Here is a 22,152-nt window from a genome sequence, read left to right on the forward strand (position 1 = left end):
ACACGCTCTGCAGGAGAATCCCCCAATTTTAAAATGTACCTTTGGCTCAGATCATTGCATGATATGCCTCATCAACAAAGGGCCCAATCTCCTACTAAGATCCACTCAAATTTATTAGCACATTTATTAATAGATAATCTATCAGTGGATTATTTCCCAACACCTTTTGTTCAGCAAAGGGTGAACTATGGTACAGCTGTGCTGGTTGTAGAGTAGGATGAACTAATTTGGCAGGGGTTGGGAACCGATGTGATAAGGCTAAGGATGGAACAGTAGATATAAGAGTCGATGTAGTATATAGTGAGAATCTGAGGAAGGACAAGCAAATAATAGGGCAAAATTGCAGTAAGTGTGATGAGGTGAAGTGTAACATGGGGGAAATATTGAAAAAGGTGATGAATACAGGACAAAAGGTGTTATATTTGAATACACGCAGTATACTTAGTAAGGTAGATGATTTTGTAGTACAGTTAGATATTGACAGGCATGACATTGTGGATATCACTGAATTCTACTTGAAAGAAGATCATAATTGAGTGCTTAACATCCAAAGATATGCATTGTAATGAAAGGACAATGAATTGTGCGACAGAATTGATTGCTTTGTGGCCAAGTTTGCAGATGATACAAAGATAAGTTGGGGGGGGAGGGAGGTAGTGTTGAGGAAGTATGGAGTCTGAAGAAGGAATTAGACAGATTGGAAGAATGAGCACAGGAATGGCAAATAGAATATATTGTGGAGAAATGTATGGTCATGCACTTTGCTAGAGGGAATAAAGGCATGGACTATTTTTGAAATGGGGAGAAAATTCAAAAATCAGAGGTGCAGAGGGACTTGGGCGTCCTTCTGCAGGATTCCCTACAGGTTAACTTGCAGGTTGAGCCAGTGGTAAGGAAGGCAAATGCAATGTTAGTATTCGTTTTGAAAGGACTAGAATGTAAGAGCAAGGTATAATGCTGAAGCTTTCGAAAACATTGGTCAGCCGGCAGTTGGAGTATTGTGAGCAGTTTTGAGCTCCTTATCTAAGAAAAAGGTTAGCGTATGAGGAGCGTTTGATGTCTGTAAGGCAACGTCTACGCTACGCCAGATAAATCCGTAACCAAAGCTTTTTTTCTTTGTTTTTATCCTCCGTCCACACTAAAACGGCGCTTTTGTCCCCCAAAACCGGAGCTTTTCAGAAACGCTTTCCAGGGTGGGTATTCTTGAAAGTGCTGCTCGGGCGTGCAAGCTTGAAAGTGTGGACGGGGTAACCAAAGACTTCTGAAAGCGCTGTCAGATGGCAGCGCGCCATTTCATTGTTTTCTTGAACGCAACCTAACAATTTCAGAACAGACGGCAACGAGACTGAAGCCAGAAGAGTTAGAAATGTACTCACCAAATACTTTGACCCATAACTTATTGAATAAATAAGTATACTGTACTCACTTTGCCCTGTTTTCTGTCCTTGCTCCAATGAAGGTGGTTTACTTATTTATGCAAGTACTTCTCTGACGATAGATGTGTAACAGCCTAATGTAACATTGTTTGGAAATGCAAGATAATACTGATGCAGACATGTTTTATACATTTAACAAGGTGCTTTATTAATGCAACAGAGTTAGTCAGTTTTTCAATGTTTGTCGTCAGCCAGGTCATACAGTTTGTGAACTCCCTGTCGGTTGCCTCGATACGCTTCAGTATTTGTTTTTTTTTACTTTTAAATCTTCCTGCGCGAGATCCAACAGCTACCTGTCATTTTAGTTTTTCTAGTCCGTAACTGAACAAACACGCACCTTCTTTCACAGCGAGATTCAACACCAAACATGTTGCTTTTTTTTGGTAGATGTGTCCTGCGCATGTGTAGTAGGAGGAGATTCGACAAAATCTCTATTTCAATGTGATAGAGTGTGGTGAACTACATATACCTGTCTGGACTGCTCCTGTGGCTCCTCCCACAGACCCCTGCTGACTGCTCCTGTGGCTCCTCCCACAGACCCCTGTATAAAGGCGATTGAGGCCTGATGCCCGGCCTCATTCTCCAGGATGTAGTGTTGTTCATTCTTCCAGTCAATAAAAGCCGATATTTCGCTTCTTATGTCTCAGAGTGAGTTATTGATGGTGCATCATAGAGATATTTTTAAAAAATGCATAGTGTGGACGCCTATCGTTTCTATGTGAAACCAGTGTTTTCAAAATTATCCAGTCTGGTCTGGATGTAGCCTAAGCCTCTTCTTGCTGGGATTTAGATGAATGAGGAGAGATCTCATTGAAACCTATTGAATATTGAAAAGCCTAGATAGAGTGGATGTGGAAGGAATGTTTCCTGTGGTGATAAACTCTAGGACCAGAGGGCACTGCCTCAGAATAGAATATCCATTTAACAAACAAATGAGGAGGAATTTCTTTATCAGAGGGTGGTGAACCTGTGCAATTTATTGCCATGGACGGCTGTGGAGGAAAAGTTTTTGAGTATATTTAAAGCAGAGGTTGATAGATTCTTGATTAGTCAGGGCGTCAAAAGTTATGGGGAGAGGGCAGGAGAATGTTGAGAAGGATAATAAATCAGCCATGATGAAATGGTGGAATAGGTTCGATGAGCTAAATGGCCTAATTCTGCTTACCCACTGAACTACTACTTCAACCTACTGCAAGTGGAACAAGTCCAATGAAAAACAGTAAGTGGGTCAACACACCAGCAGGAGAAAGAGCAGAAATTTGATTGTTTTTATTAGTTTGAATATTCCTAAAAGGTTTAAGATGTATGTTTTTAATTTTAAATTCTAAATTTTTCTGATTATTTCATTTCTTATAAATATTGTCTGTATTTTTAAGCAGATATGTAGTAATTTTGAGTGTTTATGAATGTCACAAAATATACGCTTTAAATAACGGTACTGATATCTGGGCAGCCTGCATAGGGCTGCATCCACTATCTAAGCCACTCTGCCAGAGTAGTCTGTTACTCATATTGGAAGAGGCCCAGAATTCCCAAGCCTTGAAAATTACCCTGGAGCTAGCCAAACGAGGTCTAGGGCCACCTAGCCAGTATTCATAGAACAGTAAAAGTTATGACCCATGATTTCCAATATCGGCCTTAAGGTATAAAATCACGAGATTCTGAAGTTGTTGGAAATCCAGAGCAATGCACATAGAATACGGGAGGAAGCCAGCAGATCAGGCCGCATCTCAAGAGAGAAATAAGGAATAAACAATTGATGTTTTTGGCCTGAGCTCTTTATCGAGACTATTAAGAACCCATGTAAGAAGGTGAGGGGAGGTGAAGGATACAAACTGGCAGGTGACAGGTGAAAACAAGTAAAAGGGAATTTGGGTGGTTGAGAGAGGGAGATGAAATGAGAAGCTGAGAAGTGACAGGTGGAAGATGTATAGGGCTGAAGACAAAGGAATCTGATAAGAGAGGACAGCAGACCATGGAAAAAAAAGGAAGGAGGAGGAGCACCAGAGGGAGCTGATGGGCTGATGAGGAGTAAAGAAGGGGTAAGAAGGGAATGGATAAAGATAGGAGGTGAAGAAAGAGAAATTACCAAAAGTTAGAGAAATAAATGTTCATGCCATTATGTTGGAGGCTACTGAAATGGAATATGAGGCATTGCTCCTCCAAAATGAGAGTGGCCTCATCATTGTTAGTAGAGGAGGCCATGGGCCAACATGTTGGAATAGGAATGGGAAGTTGAATTGAAATGGGTGGCCACCCGTTATCAGAATCAGAATCCAGTTTAATACCACTGGCATACGTTGTGGAATATGTGTTTTGTAGCAGCAATACATTGCAATACATAATTTAAAAATCTATAAATTACAAAAATAGTACATATATATATACTACATATAATATATAATTAAATAAGTAGTGCAAACAGAGAACAAAAAAAGAAAAAAAATAGAGAGGTAGTGTACATAAGTTCATTGTCCATTCAGAAATCTAATGGCAGAGGAGAAGAAGTTGTTCCTAAAATATCGAGTACTGTATGTGTCTTCCTCCTCCTCAATGATAGCAATGAGAAAAAGGCATGTTCTGGGTGATGGGGTCCTTAATGATGGATGCCATTTCCTTGAAGCATCACATTTTGAAGATGATCTCAGTGCTGGGGAGGCTGGTGGCCATGATCGAGCTGGCTGAGTTTGCAACGTTCCGCATCTTTTTCGGATCCTGTGCGGTGGCCCCTCCATACCAGATGGAAACAACCAGTTAGAATGTTCTCCACTGTCACCTGTAGAAATTTGCAAGAGTCTTTGGTGATATAGCAAGTCTCCTCAAACTCCTAATGAAATATAGCTACCCACGTGCCTTCTTTGTAATTGCGTCAATATGTTCTGCCCAGGATAAAACTCCAGAGATGTTAACACCCAGGAGCTTGAAGCTGCTCACTCTTTCCAATGCAGATTCCTTAATAAGGACTGGTGTGACTTGCCCCAGCATCCCCTTCCTGAAGTCCGCAATCAATTCCTTGGTGTTGCTGACATTGAGTGCAAAGCTGTTGTTTTGGCACCACTCAACCAGCTGATCTACCTTGCTCCTGTATGTCTCCTCGTCGCATTCTGCAATTCCACCAACAATAGTTGTCACTTTGACCAATGTATAGATAGTATTTGAGCTGTGCCTAGCCACACAGTTATAGGTTTAGAGAGTGTAGAACAGTAGGCTAAGCACTCATTTTTGAGGCGCACCAGCATTGATTGTCAACGCGGCAGAGATGTTATTTCCAATCAGCATTGACCATGGTCTCCCGATAGGGAAGTGGAGTATCCAATTGCAGAGGGAGGTACAGAGGAAAACCTGGGTTTTGGGGCTTGTTGATCAGTACTGAGGATATGATGGTGTTTAGTGGTCACCAACCTTTTTAAGCCCAAGATCCCCTACCTTGGCCTTAGTGAAAGGTGAGATCGACCCCAGATTGATTAGTTACACGCATATGCACCAGGGCAGAAAAGACCAGAAGTAAAACCCCGCAACCCAGAAGTAGAAATAATGTATAAACACCAGGGGTACCCACCCTTTTTTGCACCGCGGACCGGTTTAATTTTGACAATATTCTTGTGGAACGGGCGATGAAGTGGGGTGGGGGAGGGGGTGTTAAACATGACGGGAATACAGCGATACTCAAAGCAGGTTCCTTATGTCCGGTCTATTCCGCAATTTAGTTTTCGCAGCTCTCGGCACTTAGCTTCTGTCCCGCTTGCTCACATTTTTTCCACTCAAAAAACTCAACACGTTTGTCTTTAAGTGCAGGGTGCTTGGACTCAAGGTACCGAAGCAGTTTTGAGGGCTTCATTTCCTCATTAGACAGCCCCCAGGCCCGAACTCCAGCCTCCCGCCCGCCCATCGCCAGACACCTTGGCCAGGTGCGGCTGGTCGTGGGTGGGGTGAGAGGATAAGGTCAGGGCCGGTGGTCCCCATATCAGGGCCGTGGCGGTCGCAGTCTGGAGAGAGTGACTGACCGAGTGAGGAGTGCGACAGGACGTGCCTGCTCCTCTTGTGGGATCTATCGGCCGACAAAAATTTGTTTCAGTAGATCGCAGTGTGTTAACTACTCTGATACTTACGAAACGCTGAGCCCGAATTAGGTCGTCTGTGAATATTTTAACACCGGTTTCCCCACAAACATTCGGTGTGCTAAACAGGTTCAAAAGTGGTGCCCATCTGTCCACGCTCCAGGCCAGTACCAACGGCACTTTCCACCGGTTACCCAAGGCCAACCAGTGATCCCTACCACAAGGGTATCACTGCGTTTAGGCGACTGATGACCTTGCATGTATTCAAGTTCAACAATAGGCGTGACAGGGAATGAGGAAAGGTGCAGCTGGCTCATATCGTTTCCTTGCGGCCCGGTGATTGGGGACCACTGAATTACACTGTGTAGTGCGGGGGAGCTACACACATGCACACTGGACAGAAAGAACGGAACTAAAACCCTGCAACCCAGAAACAATCTCTCAACAGTATTTGTGTATTTATTTATTTTTTTTTTTCAGGATCTCCTGGAGAAGTCTCAAAGATCGACCAGTCGATCGCGATCGATGGGTTGGCGACCACTAATGGTGTTGAACATTGAGCTGTAATCAATGAACAGCAGCATAATGTAGGTATTGCTATTATCCAGGTGACTGAAGGCCAAGTGGAGAGCCAGTGAGATTGCATCCACTGCAGACCTGTTCTGACAATGGGAAAATTTCAAGTCCCAGATTTTGTGGAGGACGGAGCTAAAGTGGTCCTCCAATCTAATTTTCATCTCTCCAAAGTGGAGGAAACTGTACCGGGGCACCAAGTACAGTAGATGACATTGAAGACTCGCAGGTGAACTGTTGCCTCACCCAGAAGGACAATTTGAGGTCCCGCTGATCTTTTTCAGCAATATATGCAAACTTTGTGGTTGGCCATATAATATGCAACTTGATGAAGCGATCTGGCCTGAAGTGTTGATTTTTTATTCTTCTACAAAGGTGCTGCCTGACCTGAGTTCCTCCAGCATTTTGCATGTTGCTCTGGATTTGCAGCATCTGGAGAATCACTTCTGTTTATGACCATGTAATGATAAGTATTATTCCTTTGCGATAAAACATAAGCTACTCAGATTTAAAATTTTGATGAATTATCTTTTCTTTTCGTGTGATGACTAGTCTGTTGTGCGTGATCACAATTTTATGCTTAATTCCAGCTTTTGATTTAGTCATCACAAGGAAGTATGAGCACAAGGAGTAGGCCACCAGACATCTCAAGCCTTCCCCGCAAATCAATATGATCATGACTGATCCATGCTGGCCTCAATTCTTCTTCTGTGTCACTTTCACACCATTACTGTAATATATATCAGAGAAAGTCAACAGAATTAATTAAGGATAATCATTTTCTGAAATCACCAAGGATAAAAATGTAGCCCCTGCCTCTCACTCTTTACAATTACTGCTTGAAAATGTGAAAAAAAAGGCTACTTGGATAAATTATTTTTTGAATTATAGAGACTGTTTCAGAACAGTGGTCTTAAAACTACATTAATAATTGTCTATATGAGTTCATTGCTTCCTTCCAGTGATGTGTGCAAAAAATATAATGAAAACAGATGCAATTTTCACTTGATTAGTTTTGCATGCACCACCCTGAAAATTTATTCCCTCTTTCACCAGATTGCAGTGTGTAGCATTTACAAAATGCACTGTAGTTCACTGTTGAGGCTCCCATCACAGTACTTCCCAAGGCACTGAACTCTACCGTCCCGAGGGCTTTCATGTACTTGGATACACCACCATCTTCAAGTCACACGCAATCTTGGCTCGGGGATATATCATCACTCTACATCTTCTCACAGTCTAAATACTGTAACATTCTTTTCAGCAATGATTTATGGTCACCTCCTTTCATCAGTCTTGCACAAAGTGTTACACAGCATCTTTTCAAGGGCACTTAGAAATGTCAATAAATTGGTGTTTCACAGGAGTGAACAGAAGGTGTGAGAAGACAGGACAGATAATCAAAGACTTAGCTGAAGGGGTAAAATTTGGAAAACTATGAATAGATATAGTTAACCAGATTCATAAAACAAAATTCTTCATTAATATCAGAACTTACAGAGAGCTAGGACAGCTTTTCTACTATGTGTATACTTGATAAGACAGACTGTCCTCTGGGAGGTCCACAACTGAACAATTCAGGGAACAATTGTTCACATGCTACATTCTTTAAGTATCATCAACTTATTCAATTTATTCAATCACACTTTGAACATGAAAAACAAAAAGAAAAAAAATCTTCAGTTTTCTGTCTCCTTTTTATTTTCTGCAATTTGAGTTTCCCTGTTCTTTAATAAATACTGAATTTTCCTCAGTCAAGTGCACCCCTAGAGTGGTAACGTGCATTGAAACAATCTTCACTATGCTGTCATTGTGACTTCTGTCAGTTTCATCTGCTGTACTGTAAACTCCCATAGGTGTGATTCTTGAAAGATCACTACTGATCCCACCACAATCTTTTCAGCTACTCCTTTAGAACCCTGGGGGGTAGTCAATCTGCCCCCGGGTGACTTAGCTTTCCAAGCACTTCTCCATAGTAACACCAACTCCACCCACTTCTGCCCCCTAACACTCTTGAATTTGTGGCAGATGTCTTCGACAGTGGAGACTAATGCAAATATTTTGCATTTCCCCATTACTATCTCTTCATCATCATTTCCAGGGTGCAATTTCCATTCTTGCCTCCCTTTTTATTTAAAAATTATCATTAAATTCTCCCTCTCCTTATATATCCACAGGTGTTTTTTCTATGCTCTTTTATAATATTGGCTAGCTTACTTTCGTATTTCATCTTTCCCCTACTAATTGCTTTTTTAATTTCTTTCACTTTTTTTATAGCTTCCCTCTAATTTTTATTCAATTGTATAATTTTGCTTTTGTGCTATCTTTAACTTCCTTTGCCAGCCAAAATTACTTCATTTGCCTTTTAGAATGCTTCTTCTTCTTGTGGATTAACTGATAAGGCATCTTCTGAGTTACTCTCAGAAACTCCAGCTATTGCTGTTCTGCCATCATCCCTGCTACAGTCCTCTTCTAAGCAAACTCATGCCTCTGTAGTTGCCTTTACTCAAGTGTAATACTAGGTCATCTGATTTTACCTTTTGCTTCTCAAACTACACAGTGAATTCTAATTACTTACTTCTAAGGTTCCTTTACCTTAAGCTCCCTAATAAAATCTGGTTCATTACACATCAGCCAATCCAGAATTGCCTTTTCCTGGCATGGAATTAAGTATTAAGGGGATCTGTAGCGAACAGCTGTGAGCTGATTACATTTTGAAAGCAAGCTTATATTATTGAGTGAACTCGGCCTTTTGGTTGAGTGAATTCCACCTTTTCTCCTTGGAGCAACGGAGCATGAGAGGTGACCTGATAGAGGTGTATAAGATGATAAGAGGCATTAATCATGTGAATAGTCAGAGGCTTTTTCCCAGGGCTGAAATGGCTAGCATGAGAGGACACAGGTTTAAGGTGCTTGGAAGTAGGTGCAGAGGAGATGTCAGGGGTAAGTTTTTTTTACGCAGAGAGTGGTGAGTGCGTGGAATGGGCTGCAGCGATGGTGGTGGAGGCGGTTACGATAGGGTCTTTTAAGAGACTCCTGGACAGGTACATGGAGCTCAGAAAAATAGAGGACTATGGGTAACCCTAGGTAATTTCTCAGGTAAGGACATGTCGGCGCAGCTATATGGGTCAAAGGGCCTGTATTGTGCTGTAGGTTCTATATTTTTATGTTTATATAAAGAAAAGCAAACTGCTTCAAACCCATGTGCAGTGTCTACTCTCTAGAATTTAAATGTCAATACATTCCTAAAGTGATAAATATCAGTAATGTCACTGAGGTGAAACTTTTTTTTCCAGAATGCTGATAAGAGTAAACCCTTTCTTCATCAAAGTATTTTTGCTGTGCTAATCCCTGAGCATCAACCATTTCTATGTTAATAAATTAACTGGCCCCACAAGCAAGGTGGGACAATTGAATAAAAGGATCAAAATCAAATCAAGTGATAGATTATAAAATGAGAAAGGTTCAAGGCCATCTTTAGTAACTTGTCAGCAACTTCTATACATGTGTCTAAGTGATTGCAGGGATGAGTTATGTTGAAAATCACCTGGAGTTAGAAGAGAATAATATTAAAGGGAAAGGGTAGGGCAAGGAAACGGTAGTCCATGTCGATCACTTGTACACATCTTGGAATGGGTTTCTTCAAGTAATTGCAGTGAACTTCATTCAAAATCTGAGAGAAGTGCATGCAAATAGATATCATAGCTGGAATTAATCATTAATTGTGTGATTCTGTGCATAGAATGTACAATGGCTGATATTATTTTACATTAGGTAATCTTCAGTAATATCACAGAACATCTGTAGTCATATTATTAGTTATGTATGTAGTGGGGGGAGCATAATTTTAAGGTGATTAGAGGGAAGTATAGAGGGGATGTCAGAGTTAATTTTTTACTCGGAGTGTGTGCGTGTGTGGAATGCCCTAGCAGAGGTGACGGCAGACACAGATATATTAGGGACATTTAAATAGACACGTGGATGGTAGATAAATGAAGGGCTATGTAAGAAGGAAGGGTTAGACTGATCTTAGAGTAGGTTAAAAGGTGTGCACAACACCATGCACTAAAAGCCTTGTACTGTGTGGTAATGTTCTATTTATATTATTTTATTTCTAGCATTTGCACTGTTTTAAGAAACCTTTCAAATAATTCTGTGCTGTGGTGTTACATACAGTCTGTAAGCCTTGACAAGTTTAACCCGACCTGGACAGACTTAGGCTGATCCTAGAGAATTAGTGTAAGAATACCATTTATACTTGTCTTAATTGTTCTCTCCTGTGTGTGAAGTTGTTTTAATTGTTTTGTTATATAATGATTAATTTTGCAAGTTATTTGTTTGTTTAGCTATCTCTCATTGGCTTCAACATATTTTCTCATTTAGGAGAGATCACACAGGGAGTTTAGTTTTTAGAATTGGATATAAAATTTCATATCTATAGCTCTGTCAATCTGCACTTCTGACACCATATTTCTGTTATTTCGTCATCTCTCTTTAAGATAATGGGAGGATAGATAGATAATAAATTAAACTATTACTTTATTCATAAATTCATTTTTAGAGACCAAGCTGAGCATTCCTTCTGTATGTTCGCTCCACGCTAAATAATATAACATTTGGTCCCATGATACAATCCTTAAGTTGGTACACAACCAGTATTACAATTTTTTTCACCTGTCCCAGTCTTCATAAATTAACATTTAAGTTCAGAATTGGAAAACAAATTTGCTCAAAGTAGGTTTGAACTAGAAGCAGAGAAAGGTGAGAGAGATGAAGATAGGATTTCTGGTGCAAGTTAACCTTTGGGTTTGAAGTTGTTAAATATTTTCCAGTTGGGCTGGAGAATATTTTGGTCTCTACATGACTTGATCCTGGAAATGAAATTGAAGAGCACAATATTCATGGAGTTATGAGTGGTGTTATCAATATACTTTATCGGGCTATGTTAGAGACTAAAGTACAAAAATATCTATTGCAGATTTAGTTCTTAAGAAATCAGATTTCAATTTGAATGATGCCAGAAGCTTTTCTCCTTTTGGCAAGGAAGGGAAATTAATTCAAGTAGTCATTTCTGATTGCAGTCAAACTCTCTCTTGGGAATTTGCCATGGGCAAGGGGCTGACTTGTCAATTATGTACATACTGCACCGTTAACTTCTTCAGAGGATGAAATTGTAAAGACAAATGGGTGAAAATCTTGGCAACATGAACCTGGAGACATGACATCTGAAAGTGCGGATATGGTAAACATTAAGTCTCCCCATGAGATATGAGATACACAACTTTGAAAAATACATTGTTCATGAATGTGCATATTTTAATTTAACTTTTGATAATAAATTTTAAAAATATATGAGGTAGGTGCAAGGTCATCTAGGGCAGCAAGGACATTCAGTGATATGGAACAAGTTTAAATATGTCCTAATATTTAAATCACTTATGGAACATGAATCCAAAGATGAACTCAAAAATATTTTTTGTGAGGGCTTGATCATGTCTCAATAGAGGAGGTTCTGAACATCTGTATTCTGAGAAATGCCCCTCCACTTAACAATCAAAGGAAAATCATTAAAATCTTATTATAGTTCACCAGGGCTATGAATAATTGATTTAAAACATCAGGCACAATCAAACTGTCAGATTTTCTTAGCTTTGAGACATTTCTAGATACACATCAGTAAATCCTTCTGGATTTCAATTTATTGCCTGCACAGTTTAATCCTTACAAAGTATAATTCAGTTGAGTTAATTCCTTTGGTGGTTATACAGAAAATGGCAGCAAACTATAAAAACAAATGTGTGACCAAAGTATCAATTGATCTTTTACAAGGAAAGATCAAAAAATTGAAATAGAAAATACATAAAAATGGACACTTGACAAATTCTGCTTCATAATACATTATAATTCAAACCATTAATATTATGCTCCATTATTTACAGTTTACTTTCATCTCTTAACAAGAATCCAGAATGATGCATAATATTAAATTAAAGAATGTACAGTATTTATGTTTAATAGTCATTTTACCTCAGTAGTTACAGTTCCAATATACTAAGTCACATCTTATTTACATGAATTCCCCATTAAAACATTCCAATTTATTTTTATGAACCAATTAATTGTGCTAGAATATAAAGCTGTCTGGGAATTTTTAATAAAAAGTGGTATAACAGGGAAAATAATCTAGTCCAACATTGTGTTCTAGCAAACAGATGCTACTGCTTCACTGTTCTGTGATGTTTTATTAGTCTACACATTTAGGTGCAGCATGAAAATTTTAAGAACTATATATTTCATTTTATAAGATTATCTTCTTTATACAGAGAAAATAAGTCACTTTGATAATTTACTATATTCATAATTTCACTACATAATATTGCTATCAAAAGTGTTAATCAGTTAATTAAATACCACTGCTAGTTGTTTTAAATTTTAAATAAAATAATAGAGATGGAAACCTATAAATCTTATATTAATATATTACAAGATTTGCTTCAACTTGTGCAGCAAATGTTTCTGCTTTTAGAAATGAACCTGCCGAACTGTATAGTCTTTAATTATTGCCTGTCATTAATGACATTGTGGAAAGGATTCTATTAAGTTCAATTTAAAGTTCAAATTTATTTGTTGTTGTTGAATCATACACAGGTATAGAGCCAAACTAAACAGTGTATCTATAGGATAAATGCATAAAATAGGCCATGCAACAAAATAGATGATCAATATCAAAACCTGAACCTGTTATAAACCTGGATGTCATGAAAGTAAATGATTAAGACCAGCTCTCCCTGAGGATAACCTTTCAATGCCATCATTATTTTGTCCAGCAATATTAACGATTTTGATTTTGTCTTTAGAGCTATGAAAAATTAGCAAACCTGCTTCCTAAGGCATTCATTGTGTTGATTTCCAGTCAAAATGGAAGTCTACACACAGTTCTGCTATTTGTCTTCCAAAAGGAAAACATTGCCCTTGAATTTAATAGAAATGATTGAAAACAAAACCTTTAAATTGTAACTTTTTGATTGTAGTTTTACCAAACCATTGTGAGCTGGATGCATAGCGCCCATTATTCAAACGTGAAGAGCCGTTATTTCTACAACTTAATATCTTTTGTTACCTCTTATAACCAAGACATTCTCTCTTCTTATTACTACTATCACAGAAGATGTACAGGAGACTGAAGACATGCTTTTAATGTTTTAGGAACAGCTTCTTCCCCTCCACCACTGTCAGTGAACCAACACTACCTCACTATGTTTAGTTCTCTTTTTGAACTATTTATTTAATTTAATTATTTTATATATTTCTTATTGAATTTTTAATTTTCTTATGTATTGCACTATAACACAGACACAAATCAATACATTTCCTAACATGTCACTGATAATAAAACTGATTTTGATTCCCATTTTGACATAGTAGCCCTTTATAACCCTTCTGAATTTTTTAAAGATAAAGCCTCTCCTGAAACTCTAGTTGTCTACATGATGCTAACGTCAAAGAGAAAATTGGTTATGATTCAGCTGGGATTTTAAGTGTATAAATGAACACAATAAGGATAAGGAAAGTAATTAAAGCAAACCATCCCAATAAATTATGTTGCACATAATAAGGTTTACATGATATCTTAAACACAATAGAAAATATTGTAGCTCAGGTGAATTGAACTGGGAGAATTGTTAATCTAATAATTGTCTTTTTGCCAAGCAAGTTACTGAACTAAAGTACAGCCATTGAATGCTCCAACAGCTAATGAAAATATTAAATATATTTGGGAATTCTGCTTTATCAATGCTAACAAAAAATAGTTTATTTATTCCCTTACAGCTTTCCATATTCAAATTAAATTCATTTTTGAAAGTCAGCTGAAATCCAGCTGGGAGCAAGTATCTATTTTTATAAAAGATGATCAATTATACCAAAGTTCATTCAAAGAGGGTATGTATCGAATGAACTGGATCAAGGTAGTATTTTAATTTGATTATCATTAAGCTGGCTACCAGTGACAACACATTGCATTCTATTGTTAAAGTATGCTCCAGCAGAAATGTTTTGTTGGAAATGACAAATCACAACTCACCATTAATCTAAATAGGAAAGGAAAGAAAATTAGGCAAATTTCTCATTAACTCAATCTTGTTGAAATGGCATGGTTAACGTGGAATGATCAGAATGAGGATACGTTGCCTCGTCAGTTTTGCTTTGAAAACACAATAATGAGTTAGGATTCTGGAGCATCAGAAAGATTGGAAAGGAAAGCCATGTAAGAATATTCCGGAGGGAAAAGTGGATGAGAGTCTGCCGATCTATCAAGGTGTCAGGCAGGAGGAAGCTCCATTGTTCTTCATCCATTAGAGTGCCATCTTCAGGGATGTTAACATTGCTCTAAAACCACAGTCAAGTGCTTAGTATTCAACATCCTGCTTCAGACACATATATTACCATGTCATAATGAGAGAGTGGAAAAAAAGAGCACATTTGTCAGTAGACCTACTGAAAATACATAAATGCACATTATATATGAAGTAATTCAGAATATGAAAATCCACCTTCTCTGAATACACACAGCATTTGAAAGTGACAGATTGGTCAACAGTTCTTCAGATCTGACCTGCTATGCATTTCCTAGATATTAATTTGGCACTTGTAGGTGTATATTGTATCTTAATATGTAAGACTTTTCATGCCAGTCATCAGCCATAGTGCTTTTCGTAATTTTAGGAGACCAATATGTTTTAAATGAAATGCAAGGTTAAGTTACTTTTAATGTTCAAAGTACATTTATTACCAAAGAACATATACATTATACAACCTTGAGATTTGTCTCCTTACAGGCAGCCGCAAAACAGAGAAACCCAATCGAACCCATAAAAAAGAAGGCAGCCAACCACCAATGTGAAGAGGAAATAGAAACAGTCTGTGCAAACAATAAAAGGAAGCAAGTAGCATTCAGAACGAAAGTGAGTCCACAGATGTGATGCCTGGAGCAGGCCACAGCTTCAGTTCTGAGTAAGCATCACAGGAAAGCGAGCAGAATCCCCCCGGCCCTTGCTTCTGGTCCCGACACCCTGCTTTTTCAATCCGGTCCGGCACTTAGATTGTCCATATATCGGGTTGTTTCTCAGTCTAGGGCCCTGGCCCTGTTGCTTAGATACACTCTGGGCTTGACCCCCCCCCCCCCCCCCCACCACGTTTTGGCCTGTCCTGACCTTTCCAAATCGGCTTGTTGCCTAGAGTATTTCCTTGCTCTTTTAACTAAACTTTTTAGATTATTTTATAGTGTGTTTCCTTCCATATTTCAAAGACGTACTGGTTAGAACATTAATTAGTCATTGTATATTGTTCTATGATCAGGCTAGTGTTAAATATGTGGGTTGCTGGACAGTGTGGCTCATTGGGCTGGAAGGGCCTGTTCATGCTGTATCTCTAAAATAAAATAAAAATAAATGTTCTTACAAAAAATTCTTCAAAACATATGACATTGCATTTGTGGTGAACTACATATACCTGTCTGGACACGCCCCCCCTGCTGACTGCTCCTGTGGCTCCTCCCACTGACCGTGGCTCCTCCCATGGACCCCGGTATAAGGGCGATTGGAGCCTGAGCCCTGGTCTCAGTCTCCAGGATGTAGTGTGGTGGTCAATTGCTGCTTGTTCTTTCTTCCAGCCAATAAAAGCCTATATCTCGCCTCACGTCTCGGAGAGTTATTGATGGTGCATCAGCATTACAAAAGAATCACATGCTGTGGATTTCAACAAGGTGAACTTTATCGGTTGCATTCAATAAAATTCATTATTAGTGTGTTCAGGTAAACACTTTACAAGGCAAAAGTATCTCACAACACATAAACCCTTTATTCAAGGTTTCCTTAAAGATTGTCTCCTTGGTGGAACTTTCTATAAGCATCATGGCAGCCCAGAGAGCTGTTAACCAAATGTCACAATCCTTAGAGTAGTAACAATCTTAAAACAATAATTATTGTTCACATCCACTCCTACATAAACTCCAACACTGAAATGGCAGGGAGCCTCCTGAGGATAATCTCACAAGGGCCTGTAGAGCTTTTATTTTGGAACATTTCGATGCGGGCTTTTACTTGATTGTGCCGGTCTTGTAAATGAGTCATTGCAGAGCTTCCATTTTGAGAAGTCAGGAGATTCAGCAGAAAGAAAAAAAGCAGGAAGGATCAAGTAAATGGGAAAGTCATAGCGCAGAAGGGTACAAACACAGGAGATGAGTCAGAACTTTCTTTTCACCTCACTGAGGGCAAGACAATAGCTTCAAGGAATTTCCACTTACATCACGAACAACTGCAGAGATTACAACTGGAAGCCTCTGATAAGCTTTCTTGATGCGACTATATTTTTTAAAACAATATTAATTTTTATTTTGAATACTCATATTTGTACAAGGTTAAAATGGCTTGAGAGACGTTTTTTTCTGCAGAAAATTTCTGCTGCAACATAAATATAGCAGAAAATGCAAGGTAACACTGATTATGCTAAATGAGCACAACAACAGAAGTGAAGCAGTCAGCAAAGATCTTTTTAATGAATATGTAAGTGCTTACTGACAAATATTGTAGTAAGAAAGAAAAGGATTGCTGGTTTTGCTGATGCTCTTTTTTATTACAGGAGATATGCCAGTAACCGATAATAAAAGTATGTATATGATGGCAATATTTAGATGAATTCAGAAAATTCAGATCAGTGAACAGAGAGCTAAATACAGTGGATTTCACATGACTTAATATTAGGTATTTTTCCATACCACGATGAAATAAATGGTCTGGAATTAAGTATAAGGACCACGATTAGTATGTTCACTGATGATGCTAGTGAATCATTTCTAGCCTGCAAGAGCTTATTGTTCTACTAGTAAGGTGGGTCCTAAAGTGAACTAGCAAATTGGAACTCAGTCCTGAGCAAAATGAAGTAATACATTTCATACTGAACAAACTAAGGGATGTAAAGATTACAAGAAGTGCAGAGGAAAAGCAGAAGCACAAACTATGTGTCTGAAGATTACTGCTAATAGGACAAACAGACAAGGAGCCATACATGACAATGTTAGTCAATGCATAGAATACAAAAGCAAAAAGTTATTTCAGAAGATACTCGTTAGGACACTGATAGATTGTTGTGTCTCAAGATGGACACCACACTATAGGATGGATAGGATGGTACTTGATCAGGTAGAGATGATAAGGGCTATTGTCAGGGTTGGAAAATTATAGTCATATAGAGAGATTGACAAAGCTGAGTGGCCTTCTTTGGAAGAAGAGAGATGAAAGGGAGATTTAATTGAGATGTACGAAATTCTGAGAACCCTATACTCTACATTTGCTTTTTAGTGGTTGGAAATAAAATACCTGGAGGTGCTGATAACCTGAGATAAAAACAGGAAATGCTGGAAATACACAGGAAAAATTCAGATGAAGATTCCTTGACTTCAAAGCCTTATTTTGTTTTTACTCCACAGGCGCAGCCTGATATGTTGAGTATTTCTAGAGGTTTGTGTTTTATTTTGTATGTCTTGTTGTGACTGTACAACTACATATCATATAAATAAAGGCATACACTCGGAGGGAAGGTTAACTGGTGTATTCACTTTGCAGAGAGAGCAACAAATCAATGTGTATGGGTAATTTATCAGTCAATAATTAGTGCTAATGGGAGTCATTGCTCTAAAAGAAATAGATCTGTACATTACAGTTCCTCCCCTTTAGATTAATGTAACATAAAATTGTATATGCAACAAAAATTAAATTTCCCTTTAAACTAACCATATTCAAATAAACTTGCTTTCACAATTACAGTGTTTTCTTGATTTTTCTCTTTTTAAATAACAGTCCGAAACTAACTTTGCTGTACTTAAACTCCAGTCTTTTGGGTGGCGCTCTGTTTCTTTCAAGATTGCACCTTTGGACCTGTGGAGCACTATGAATGAGCGTCCACAGCAATCAGAAAGATGGAGTTCATGAATGGTCCAGCAACGTCAATATGCACTCTTTGCTATGGTAAAGACAGCCACTCCCACTGGCATAACGGTGCTTGTGGGGATGCATGCCGAACAGCCTTCAATCTGTCTATCTATTCCTGGCCACCTCAAGTAGCTCTGGGTGAGTTGCTTCATCTTGACTGTACCCAGATGTCCTTCATGCAGACTCTCTAACACTCTGTGTGCAGTTTAGATGGAGTCATAATATGCAATATACATATCAGGGTTCTTTGACTTATAGACAGTTGGTCTTGACTCACTGAGAACTGTGGAGTCATGGGATTACCATGAGCTGGCCGTCCTTGCATGGTGATGTCATAGACTTTTGACAATGTCGGATCATTCCTTGTTTCCCTTTGTATTTCAATCTTTGAAAACATCTCCCCGTCTGCCAAAGATGCAAAAGTGTCTTCTATTTGTGACAGGGAATGCAGCAGGGAGTTGATGCTCACTTTGAAGTCCCCACATATCCGAACAGCTCTGGCCTAACCTTTCTTGATCACTGGCCCAATCACTCCACTCAACCTTGGGAGAAAATGCCAGACACCTCCAAGCTCTGAAGTTCAGCATCCACTCTGGGACATAGTGCATAAGGCACTGGACACACTTTGTGAAATCTTGGCATTGCTGCTTCATCCAGTTCAATTCTGGCCTTCATGCTTTTCAGTTTACCAATAACTCCCTTCTCAAACACCTACTCATTCAGGATCTAGTGTTTTAAGCACAACGCATTAAGAATCTGTGACAGTCTTTGGTTAGTGCTACCATTTGGACTGCATTTGCTTGTTGATGACACATTGAAAGCTTTGATTGTATGCCAGTCGAGTTAGATTTTTCTCAGCCATTCACATCTGAAAAGCGCTGGCCCTCGCTTTTTAGCACAAAACTCTAACTGCTGTGTTGTGCCTCTGTACATCACCTTCACGTTCAGTTTGCCTTTGGGAGACACTTTTTTGCCTGTGTAGGTCTTTAGAATCATTGAGGTCTTTTCAGAAAGTAAGGTGTCCAAGAGAGAAATATAATTTGATTCTAACTGCTAATCCATCAGGTATATGAACGCATATGGTTTCATTCTGCCAGTGATGTTCCCCTAGATCTATCTATCTATCCCTCTTGTACCTTCTTTGCTATTGGAATCTAATTTGCTCTCTCTTTCCCAGTTTGATGGAAAAACCTTAGACTAGAACCATTTATTGTTTCTCTTTTCCTCAGATGCTGCCTGACCTACTGAGCATTTCCGGCATTTCCTGGTTGAAATGGTCTTCAGAATATATGCGGGAAAGAGATTTACCCAAAGTACCAAGGCAGACAAGAAATAAATGTGTCCTTGGGGCCAGATTCGCTTATCTCTCAGCTGCTTCATTGCACTCTGTTGAAGTCAGTCAATTAAGTTTGCTTTATGTCAAATAATTTGTCAGATCAGCAGCTGTTTACATGAGACAGAACCAAAGCCTTTGTTCTGCAGCTTCGCATAGTAAAAATTACATTCATTGTGGGAAATGCAGAGGGAAGAAAAAGTATTTTATGTTTAACTGAAGTGAAAATAGTGAGAAGGAAGAATAAATAATGATATATAATGTGAGAAAAATATTATAAAAATAATATAACTTGGCTGCATAGTCTAGGGAAGACAACCTCCAACCCCACCAAACTTGTGAGATTGAGGTGCTCTCCCACTCCAAACCCCTGTTTGTGTGGATGCTGTGTAATTTTCTACCCTGTTACAAATTAGTGCCACGAAATAACAGACAGTATACCACATACGATTGAAAGATTGTATTTATAAATCTTAATTCGACTAACGGGTTAGTAAAAAAAAAAAAACACCAAAGAAAGAAAAGGGTCCATTTTAATGAAACTGTCGTGGTCCTGTCTGGCAATCCCCCATCTTGCTATTTCCTCTTTAACTGGGCCTTAATCCTCTCATCTGATTTCCAATCATTCCCAGTTCCACTAATTACAGCACACCTGGTTCCCATTAGCGAACACAGGATAAAACTCAAGCATCACAGCCGTGCTTTGCCAGTTTGTTGGTTGACTCTAGTGTGAGTAAACCTTATTCCCTGATTCCTTAGGACTGTCAGTTCTAAGCTCCACATCATTTCCTGGATACTTTATGTAAACCTTGTCTCCGGGTAAAGACTCTCCTGGATACTGGTTCCCCATTCGTGAGGGTGCTAATGCCTCATGACTCTGCCTCTGCGCCTGTGTGCTGCACTTGGGTTTGTCCTCAGCCTCGTCCTTGCAACAGAAACAGACAAATGTGCAAAAGTTGGAGCTCAAAGTTTCTCCATAGTCACCGATCCTCAATTGATCTCTCCCCTGGCTTTGTCGAATCATGATCCCGCTCCAGGTCGAATCCTATGATCTCTTCTCTTTTGCATCTTCCCTCTTCATTTCCTCTCAAACAAAAACCCCAAGCCCAACCTTAGTGTCCCTCACCAGAGAAACTTCCCCTTAGTTTGACCATCCCAATTGGGTGGCACACGTTTCTCCTCACAATAACCCAAACAAGCTGAAAATAGAACAGACTGCTCTTACAGAACTGCTAAATGAAATACATACAGCATAACAGTAAAAATAGGAACCAGGGCATTATACATCTACATATATATATACTAACATTTGAGAATGGGCTAAAAGAAGGGAATGAATAAAATTAGTTGCATCCAAAAAGTCTTTGCAAAATATCAGGTAAATAATATAATTATTTTGTCTTGGCTTCCCATTTGTTTGAGTAACATTAAAATGAGTTACATTTTACCTGCATCCATAATATATACTATTACTTCACTAAATTTGTTTTATTTCAGAAATTAGTAAACTACTGTCACATTTAAGCTGCCTTGGCAGTGTGGTAAATGTTCTGAATCCCACCACAGCCCAAAATCTGGAGGAAATTTAATATACAAACGTTTGTACTTCCTTTTTCAAAAAAGCTACTGTGCATCAAAGACCAGACTAACCATGATTGATCTAATAGCAAAGAATAAAGTGCCCATGCTATCAATTTCTTTGGAATAGATTTTAGAGTAGAAGCTTAGAAATTGAAACAAATCAGGTGCAATATTGTGTCCTTTTCTTGCTTGATATACTGTACAAGGTTATTTTTAGAAAATGTCATTGTTCTGTATTAGAGATTGTAACCATAAATATGTACAATTTATGAACTCCTGGAAATGACAAATCCATCATTTTCTGAGATACCAATAAAACAATCAAAAATGTTTTCACATCATGCTTCAGTTTTCTGAAGTTGTGGTGAAGAAACTAGTGTGACTTTTAATAAATTATTATAAAGGTTGAAGATAATAGAGAACATATTTGTGTCTCAACAAAATCATACAGAGTATTCCCTAATTCGAAGCTCTGCTGAGGGCCAGATCAGTGACATTTAGGTCTGCCAACCTAGTTAAAATCATCAGGTTGAGTTATGACCTCTGGAACGCCACCTCACGTCCGAAGTTGTAATTCTAGACTAAACTTGAATCACTGAATGGATGATCAACATATCAACTCCAACCATGTGAAACCAAGTGACATAAGTGAAACACGGATTCATTCCCAGAAGAGCTCAATGCCTTTTAAAGCTCACTTTGACCATCAAAACATGAAGGCACCTTCACAAATTCCCATAGCATCCAATGACCCTGTGACTTCAGTCGCTGAAGCTGAACCCATGGAAAGTATCTGGCTCAGGTGAGATACCTGGCTGAAAACTAAAGACCTTTGCTGATCAATTGGGTAGAGTGTTCACCAATATCATTAATCTCTCGCTTTGGCAGTCTGAAGTACCCACCTGCTTCAAGCAAGCTTCAATCATACTGGTGTCTAAGAAGAATATGGTAACTTGCCTCAATGACTATCTATCAGTAGCACTTACATCCATTCTGATAAACTGCTTTGAGAGATTGGTGATGAAACATGCAGTATCAATTCCTGCTCAGAAAGCAACTTGGAGCAGCTCCAGTTTGCCCACTGGCATATGGTTCTTCACTCAACCCTGGAACATCTGGACAGCAAAGATGCATACAGCAGGATGCTCTTCAGTGACTACAGCTCAGCATTCAATACTGTCCCC

Source organism: Hemitrygon akajei, chromosome 10 (assembly GCF_048418815.1).
Source record: "Hemitrygon akajei chromosome 10, sHemAka1.3, whole genome shotgun sequence".
Classification (NCBI taxonomy): domain Eukaryota; kingdom Metazoa; phylum Chordata; class Chondrichthyes; order Myliobatiformes; family Dasyatidae; genus Hemitrygon; species Hemitrygon akajei.